The following is a 9995-nucleotide window of genomic DNA, read 5'->3' as shown; positions in this document are numbered from 1 at the left end:
CAACCCTGTGGTGTCTGGTGACTATTGGCTTCATGGCCAGTGTATCGGCCAACAGTGTTGGAAGGGTATAACTGGTCACGAGTTCGCTTTGGGTTGACAAGCTTTGATGGTTTTAGAGAAGGATCTTAGCGAGAAATATCAGAGTGACTTCCCTTTGCTTTACACTCGCGGAGCAAATAAAATCATTTTTTGTTTGAACTATGTATGCATGTTTTAAAGTGAAGATCGGCGGTAATAAAAAAAGGTGTAATTTGTATTTTTATTTTTTTCATCATTTGGACTTTGAAAGAGTGGCGCATTCGTACACCAATAAATAAATAAAAAATGTCGCCAAAGATGTTATATATGTTTTAACATGTGCGGGATGTGAACGGCAGTAAACAACAAACAAACTTGTTTCTCTATGCTTTTACGACGTGACCCAAACTTCATTCGGGATAATGAAATGTAACGCTGATACATATTGACAACCTGACAATGGAAACCTTCTTTTGCCCCTCAGTTTATCATCAAATCATGTTGTGCTATTCAATTTGACAACGCCGTTCTCCATTTGTCATCATATCTTGTGTCATGTCTATACACAATTTGTATTTCAACAGCTGTTTTAGGATCTCCTGCAGTGATATATGCTAGCGGGCATCAAGAGTATCACAACACATCTAAATATGGAGTTGAAATCGGCGAATGTTCCAGCATCAGTTTCAAAGTAAGGACCTGTGATGACGGCTACATCCTGTTAGGGGACGGAAGCAGCAGCGGGTCTTATGAAATTGTCCTCGGAGGGTGGGGCAACAATAAAAGTGCCATTCGAGAATGTATTGCTTGTCCGGGCACACAGGAACAAACTCCTCAGCTGATAGATTGTGATTCCTACACGTAGGTGTCGCAATGTCCCTGGCAAAGTTGTAAAGTTTAGAATTGAATTGGCAAATTTAACAAATGTGTATATCTTTCATAAGCTCAACAACAAAAGTTCCTGACACCAATATTTTAGTGTATTCTGTGTGTGTGGGGTGTACGGGTGGTGGTATGGTATGGTATGGTATTGGAGTGGGTCTATGTATATGGAACCATCTGGCGCATTTGCATGTAAGCGGGCTATGTAAGTATGGGTGGTTGTACGTTTGTCCGTTGAAGGTGTGGCGTACTTGTATGCAGGTTGTGTGTACGTATGTTATGAATGCTTGCTGTGGAGTGATGGTATGTCAGTATTAGTCTAAACTATGTTCGCTTTTATGTATTTTAGATAGTTGATGTCGTATTTTAATATACTTTACTATATGTAACTTATTATTGTATACTCAACAACAAAAGTTCCTGTGACACCAATATTTTAGTGTATTTTTCAAATAAGTATAGTTTCGTGTTCAATATTGTAGTACATGTGAGGAATCAAGTCACAAAAACGCAACTGCTACAGAAAGCATGCATTCCATGCAAAAGTTGACTTTTATGCAAGCCCCATGCATTTCACTACCCAAGAATGGGTATAAAAACCTGTGCGTTATCGAGATTCCATATGTATTGTTTAGCATCGTGCTGACAACAACCACTCAGAAAAACTTTACGAAATGCCACGCCTGTCCGAAAATGAGCGTCTGCGAGCCATTGGTATGCTTGAAGCAGGATCGAGTCAACGTGATGTTGCAAGACAATATAACGTCCACAGAAACACCATTTGGTGTTAAAGGCAACGTTGGCAACAGACGAATGCAGTCAGAGACCATCCTCGGAGTGGAAGGCCACGCGTAACCAATAATCGACAAGACAACTGGGTTCGAACAACACACCTACCAAATCGATTCCAGCCAGCAACAGTGACTGCAAGAAGCATCCCTGGCCTTCGACGAATATCTTCACAAACCGTACGTAGTCGCCTCAGATGTGTAGGGATTGTCGCCAGAAGACCCGCCAGACGTCCCATTTTGACAGGAAACCACCGTCAATCACGTCTACAGCGTCTACGCTGGACGGCCATGCAGTGGGGACAAGTTCTATTCATTGACGAGTCTCGTGTTCACCTCAGCCACAGCAATGGACGGATTCGAGTGTACCGACGTCGAGATGAACGTTACGTCAATCATTGTGTCATGGAAGAAGATTGGTTCGGGAGCGGCAGTGTTATGGTATGGGGTGGGATTACAGCAAGACGTAGGACCCGTTTGATACTGGTAGAGGGAAATCTCAATGAACAGCGCTACCGCGACGAGATCATCGATCCTGTTGTTCTACCGTTTTTGCGTCGTCATGGCCCAGGCATTACCTTTCAACATGACAAAGCCCGGCCTCATATTGCTCGGGTTGTTCAGGATTCAACAAAAACAACGTGAATGTCATTCCCTGGCCGGCTCGCTCTCACCAATCGAGCGTATGTGGGATGAGATGGATCGGCGCCTTCGACGTCAACCACGTGTTCCACAGACACTCCAGGGATTTCGAAACATGCTCCAGCAGATATGGACAGATATCCCACAGGACTTTGTGCGACGCCTGGTCCATTCCATGAGACGAAGATGTGTTGCTTGCATCGAAACCAGAGGTGGGCACAAACGCTGTTGATTTGTAAATTGACACTTTGGCCTGTTCATGTTTTTTTTTTTATGAAATCACGCATTTTCTGAAGTCATAATGGCAAATTAAACCATTTGAACAATTACAGGAGTAATTTATCTGTTGCCAACCGAAATTGTTTCAGATTCGGTAAAAAACTTTGAATTAAATCTTATTCATTGTCAGAGGAACTTTTGTTGTTCAGTATATTACTTGACAGTGTGAAAAATGCATTGAAAGTATACACAAAACATTAACAACGTTCATACAGGCGATCTGAATAATCGGAAGACGGGAGTATGTAAATACACATAATGATTCAATCTACATCTGTTTCGGAGGATAATCAAGACTGGTAATTCCCTTGTATGTATTGACATTTTATATTCATATACATGAAATATTTCTTTAAAGAATTAGACAATCTACTCGACATAACTTTTTCCAAAAACAAGTGATAACGTTCAATCAATCAGCATTATTACACATAAGTTTATATATAAATGTAAACCATTATGGAGATAGAGAAGACAGACACAGGCAGTTACGGTTACAGTGCAGCCCATGGAATATACCCGGTGTATGTATATATACTGGTATTACTAGTATATTTTATTTACACACACACTTATCACAGCAGCTGACATAATTATAGATAACAATTTGCACAAGTTTCGTAGGACAGTCACATTTCTCACTGAAGAAGAATTGTCAGTTCATAGAAATTCGGGTTGGTAACAAAATATTTTTTCAGAAACATATTTCTTTCATTTCAAACTTCTTACATTAAAAAAACGTCGTGAATTTTTCACCTTGCCTTGGACAGGTTTGACAAATATTTTCCCACTCACAAGTTTCAATTAATAATAAACGGTTTGAGGTTCTACATTTTAACAAGTGGTATGATCCTTGGTGCCCAGTTAAGTCTGAAGCCATGCAATATTACAGTGTGAATTTCACACAAAGGTACCTTCAGAGGAAGATGCTACTTTTTCATTCATATATGGGAGCGACTGTTTGGAAATTCGTAGATTAACAATTTTAAACCATGTAGGTTAAATGATATTTGGAGATTGCTAGATATTGGATTAGTAAAGGATAATCAGTCATAATTTAATACACTGGAGCCATTTAAAGTGCTAGTCGTGTTTTTGTGAATTTATCAATGCTATTTGGTATTTGTTTTTGTCCATTTGTTTTCCAAATTCGATTTTGCTGATACTATTTTAGACCCGTAGCAGAGTATACGAGATTTAATTTTGTCTGTTTGTGGTAAGCGACCGGTTTCTTTGTTTCACATGTATAAGGGCGTACTACATCTCAAATCAAGTACGTACCTTTGCGATGGCACTAACATTTTCGAAACCCCATATTTCCCATCCCTAAACCCAAATAATACATATTGTACAAACAACTAAATATATTTTACGTTCAACAAATCAATATAATATCAATAACGTTTGTAAAACAAATGAATGGCTGTGTCAGCTTGGTTAATAATTCATTTTCTGGCGCTGACATAACAACGGTTACTGCTGAGGATGTCATAGCTTTTATACTGACAAAGTATTTATACTGATTTACAATATAGATATAAATATACAAATATAAAAAAATCAATAACATCACTATCATCATCATCTAGGCTAAGCGTTTTACATTCCAGTTAATTGGACATAGGTGAGTTTTCTGTCATTAATGTATAATGCAAAAATCTGTAGCAATACAGTTTCGCCTTGTCTAATACCATTTGTACAATAAATGAAATCAGGATATTTATCAGTATTCTCTGCACATGGTTTTAAACCGTTGTACATAGATTTGATTACATTAAATAGGTTACCGTTTATATGTTAGCTCAAACGTTTTCTCCAGAGAGTAATTCTCCAAACATTATCGAAAGCACATTCTGAATTATCACTTTATGTGGTATTGTTAGTGCTAACATAACAAGCTTGACCAGATTTACAATTTTGCATGAACCGATCCTAAACACATTCCTGCACTAATTTCGGAAGTTAATATTTTTTCACCTGGCTGTATCAGAGAAGAGATAAGCTGATTTCCCTTTTAAATTTTCCAGGAATTTGTGGATCGCCTGGTCTGCAGACAACGTTACTCTAGGAAGAGGAACCATACAGGGCTCTGATGTACTAGTCAATCGAGACATATCTACTGTACACAGGGTCACAACCATGAGCGTTTCTGCACGTGTTGTCGAAGCAACGTATAGCTTTGGTATATAATCGACTACGATTTGTTCTATGCTGATACAATATTCCATGCATTCTATTAATTCAACATTTAAATGAGGTGGTAGAGCAGTAGTTGCGGGTAGACAGTTTATGAGCCTGGACGAGTGAGGGACCTGTGACATAGTTTTCTGTTTTTTGTGATCTGGCAATAAAACCTCAATTACGGCCTAGCAATGAAAAGGTTCAGCTTGTCTTGGCTCAAGTATAACGTGGACAATGTATCAAGTGCCTTCGCTGAACTGTGCAATAAGACATAAAACATAGATGATTTATGGGGATGTGCTTATGTTGTCGGCTTTTGCGAGTTACATGTGTACACGTGTAGGTCCAAAGTTCCGAGACAAACATTTTGCATTTCAAAATGAATCCCAAGAAATGAGACCTTGTCTTTGGTGTTATACTGCCACTGGCCATTACCACATTTTACTAATGCATGTTCCTGTGTAAATTTATTAAATGGCCTTAACGACATATGTTTTTAATCACATAACTGCTAAATCGTCAAGGATATGACATTACATGTCACAAAAAAGACAGGTGTGTGAGTGAGTGTAACGTCGTCACGAGAACTTAGACATTTATAATAAATATATTTAGATTGAAGAAAAACATGTCATCGATGGACAGTATGATAACTATACTGAACCGCAAATAACCCGTCACCATGGACAGATATATGAGAAACCTTATTTGTATAAACATACTTGGAGACATATTTAAAAGATGAAACTTGGCATAACTGATCATCAAGGTTGTAATTAAAGTGTCAAATGTTCTTAAAATGAAACACAACACTAGTCTCTGAGAAAATGGCTTCACAAGTCAGTTTCTCGTGTGTCCGCCATGTGCGTTGATGACTGCCGTGCAACGACGATACATGGAATGGATGAGGCGGTTGATGAAGGCCATAGGCACAAGAGCCCGTACCCTGAGGAACGCCTGACGCAGTTTAGCTGCAGTTGTCGGCCTTGGTCGGACGTCATTCAGCCGTCTTTGAATCTCGTCCCACAGGTGTTCAATGGGATTTAAATCGGGTCTGAGGGCAGGCCACTGCATGGTTCTGATGCCATTCTGCTGGAGGAAGTCTCTCGTTGCTCTCGCAGTGTGGGCACGGGCGTTGTCATGCTGAAACTCGTGGTTGCGGCGACGTGCCAAATGATGTATGGCGTGTGGTCTCAAGACTTGATTAGTTGCTGTGACACCATTGCCTCTCCCTGGACCGATGTTCTGGAAGACCACAGGGCCAACCTTCTATGCAAGACCAATTCCACCCCACACCATGATGCTCGGACCACCCCACGAGTCTCTCTCAACAACACAAGCATCCTAATAACGTTCCCCACGGCGTCGCCAGACTCTCTCTGCCATCTGCTGTTGGGATACAGTAACGGCTCTCGTCTGAGAAGAGGACTCTTCTCCACTGCTGGTGGTGCAAAGCCGGTGCTGTGTTGCCCACTGAAGACGGTCCCGGCGATGACGTGGTGTCAGAATGGGTCCTCGGTGTGGCCTGTGACAGTGGAGGTGTCTGCTCGTCAATCGTCGACGCACGGTGCCCACAGTAATGCGTTGCTGGTGACCTCCCATGGTCTATCGAGCAGTTTCCGCAGCAATAACAAAGCGATCTAGAGGATGCTGTCGCATCTTGACGATCCTGACGTCGGGTGGTTGACCTTGGTCTTCCACAACGTGGTCGGTCATATGTAGTGTTGGTGGTCTGGTACCGTTGCTGGAGCCTGTATATGGTCCGTACGTGGACTTGAAATGCTTTGGCTACTTGCCGGGCGGTTTGTCCAGCTTGCAATCGTCCAAGGGCTTGGTGTCGCTGATTTCTTGTCAGTCTTGGCATGTGGTAGCAATTCAATAACGAATGAATGTAATCCGATCTGGGTGGATTGTTTTTAGGGCAAGAAATGGAGGAACGCATGTGCGTTTCAATTTGCACGGAACTGACGTGCATCGGGTTACCATAGCCATTGCCGTGATGTGTTTGGGCGATCGGTTTTATTGTCATCTGCTTTTTAAAAAAAAAAATCGGGACAAGGTAGTGTTAAGTTTTAGAAACTTTGGCAAAAATAACCCGGATATTTAAATGACAACTGTTCATGTAATGTTACTTTGGGTGACGTTTCTTTTGCGGTTCAGTATATATAATCAACGTTTCGATTTAAAACTAGTTGATAATTTTATTTTAAAAAGTTATCATTCAAGAACACTATACTATTGGGATATAGATCGCCAGCAAGCTAAGTTAGGTCACAATACAAGGGGTCGGGGGTACTTACGATACGGTTCCCCAGCAGGATTTACACGATTCATTCAGCTGCTGACGATTGTGTGCTATTTTAGCCATCAATGTGAAATGACAAATATACTACTTTTAAAATTCCGGAAACACATACATGTACTTTGAATGACTTGAAACTTATTAAGTGGACAAGCCATTTTATAAAACAAGACACTTTGGACATCAAAATTAATTAATTAATTCTGTTTCTTTTACAAAGCACAATATTAAATGATAATTAACATGACTAAAAGGTCCTTGACTGTATAAATATGTATCCCTTGTGATGGCAAAGTCAATACAGTCAAGAGAACATGCTTGACCGCGATTCTTTCATCACAAGACAAAACGGATGATCTTCACCTTTCAATAAATATTCATGTGTATATATGCTGTGGCCAAAACGACATCGTCGCATAATGACCTATAAAAATCTGAACTGACAACCCAAGTAGGTGTAACCAATAATGGGTTTCATTACGTGTTGTGCGTGCGTGCGTGCGAGCTTGCGTGCGAGCTTGCGTGCGTGCGTGCGTGCGTGCGTGCGTGCGTGCGTTTGTAAAAGACCGGTTTTATGGTGTAAGCCCAATGAGATACACTGCCGCAGTTTAACATGAATGCCCCAATCACCCACTGTACTCTACCTAGTCCCCTTGTTTTATCCCCTTAATGCCGAGCGCCAGGTAGGGTAACTATGTGTTAACGTTTCTTGAAATGGGGCCAGGGAGTTATAACTACCAGTCGGTCTCGGGCAGCTGAGACAAATACGTAAATGTGAGCACTGTTATCCTGTTGGTCATAAATTACCACACCCATATGTACACATCATGCTGATTTTGCCAACAACTGTTTAATCAATATAAATCAATTTCATTGTGCTGTCACATGTCTACATGATTACAAATGCAAAGTGCTTTCCAACAAAATAACTCTATAAATGTCTAAGCAGTTTCAGCATATACATTGACACCAATCTTTGTTCTTTTAGACAGGAATCATTTCGATTTGTATAATGCCATTGTTAGGTAAGGTTATGTATTCTAATGTAGCCTAAGAACAAGTTAGTTCTCAGTTACGATGTTCAATTATTCATTTTATTTTTAGGTGACATCCACAAAAGCTTGTACAAGCTGGTCCGTGAAAATAGCAAGTTTGAGAACGGTCTTCTGGAGGAAACACCAACTAGTCTACCGGTGTGCGGTCGTCTCTGCCATGTGCATCCATTGTGTGGGATGTTTAGCTTTGACAGCTTCAATGAAACATGTGCCCTCTTCGATAGGATGACATCCCAACTGAGCCAGGATCCTCAACATCTGTGGCAGTCTTGGGTGCCAAAGTGCTGCTAGAGACACCCATTCTTTGCACGCGTTCAGCGTTGACGTTTGCTTTTGTTGACGCTTGACTAGTAGATGTCCTTTGTGTGAAGAATACCCCTTGAGGTTTAAGCAGATTTAACTTGAATTTATGAAATATCTTACACATTTTACACAGTTGTTGGGGTCTGTAAACTCCTCAAACTATTCTTATCTCATTTGCAAGTATGCATTCACAATGTTAACTGATGTCTTTTGTGCGTAAACGTGTAAACCTCTGAAGGGAGGAAGTTTTATTTTAGGTCTACTTGAATTAGTTGTTGAAAAACAATTCTGTAAATATACTCACCGCCAAAAGAAACGCGAACCATAGAAACATATACAGAAATATGTAAGTGAAGAAGAGGTGTTTCCAATGTGTACCTATTAATGACAAAACTAACAATCAGTCAAGAGTTACCACAGAGCGTCTTTATTCTTATCACGATATGCTGCACGTTATTTCCAAACTTTACTGGTTAATCCTTCACGAGACAAATGGAGGCTCTCGAGCCATGGACCTTTGACGTCACATGTGATGCGTTCAAGAGAATCGGTTCACACAACTTAGCAGTATGTCCGTTTATGCATCAATCAATCTAATATTTTTTTAATATGAGTAAGTCTTCATATATTAACCAACGTGTATGGTATTCGCGTTTCTTTTTGCGGTGAGTAAATATTCATACCGTGAACATGTTTCGTGCTTATTTTACTGGTTGTGCTTAAGAAGCTTGAACATAATATCAGGACATCTCTGAACTATATGGTAAAAGGGAAAAATTAACTTTCAATTCACAAAACCTTAAGATGTATGTTTTTATGAGATAATTAAGGACAATTTTAAGTATTTCATTATGTTTTATATTTTCTTTTATGATACAAACATTACACCGAGAGAAACGAACGGTTCTCAAAAAGATACCTTTCATGTATATTTTAGTGAGTGATTTTGGTTAATACCTCTTTCAGTTGCAACATTTGCTCGTCACGCCAAAGGCATTGGTTCGATTCCAAACATGGGTAGAATGTGTGAAGCCCATTTCTGGTGTCCCCCGTCGTGATAGTGCTGGACTATTGCACCATATTCACTCACTAACTAACTCACTAAGTTACCACATGACCTGTCAAACCAGTGTGTAACATATTATGAACGTTTTAATAAGATGCAGCTAACAATTATGATTTCTTCAAAATCCTTTTTTACTCTTCACTTGGGGATTTAACAGTTGTCTCATGGTCAAACTTCAGGGTGCAGTAAGGTACAGTAACTGATTTTACATAACCATGTGCTTATCATCTTTCCGAGGCGGGGCCACGGGTGGCCCAGTCGTCTAAGGCGCCGCGATTCGCTGTGCAGAGTTACGTCCCCTGGACACGACAGAAACCTTTGATTGTGGGTTCGAATCCCGGTTCACCCCGATTACGTTTCTAGGTTTGTCAGCACCATACCCGTGCTCGTGGGTTTCACCGAAGTCGTAAACGTCTAAGACCTGCATCACTTCGGGCTTTCCTCCCACATTAAGCTGACACGCCGCGACATAACTGGAA

General features: G+C 40.4%; 1 long non-coding RNA gene across 1 annotated transcript; it reads left to right on the top strand.

The window, feature by feature from the left end:
• Positions 1–4642: 4642 nt before the first annotated feature.
• LOC125376178 lies at positions 4643–9294 on the top strand. Its single transcript, XR_007219084.1, has 2 exons — positions 4643–4791; positions 8197–9294. It is a non-coding gene; the product is annotated as an uncharacterized LOC125376178 (long non-coding RNA).
• The last annotated feature ends 701 nt before the right edge of the window (positions 9295–9995 follow it).

This window comes from Haliotis rufescens, unplaced genomic scaffold, assembly GCF_023055435.1.
Source record: "Haliotis rufescens isolate VD_foot unplaced genomic scaffold, xgHalRufe1.0.p SCAF_7, whole genome shotgun sequence".
Taxonomy (NCBI): domain Eukaryota; kingdom Metazoa; phylum Mollusca; class Gastropoda; order Lepetellida; family Haliotidae; genus Haliotis; species Haliotis rufescens.
Note: the sequence above shows the minus strand (reverse complement) of the source record. Positions and strands in the feature narration are given on the sequence as shown.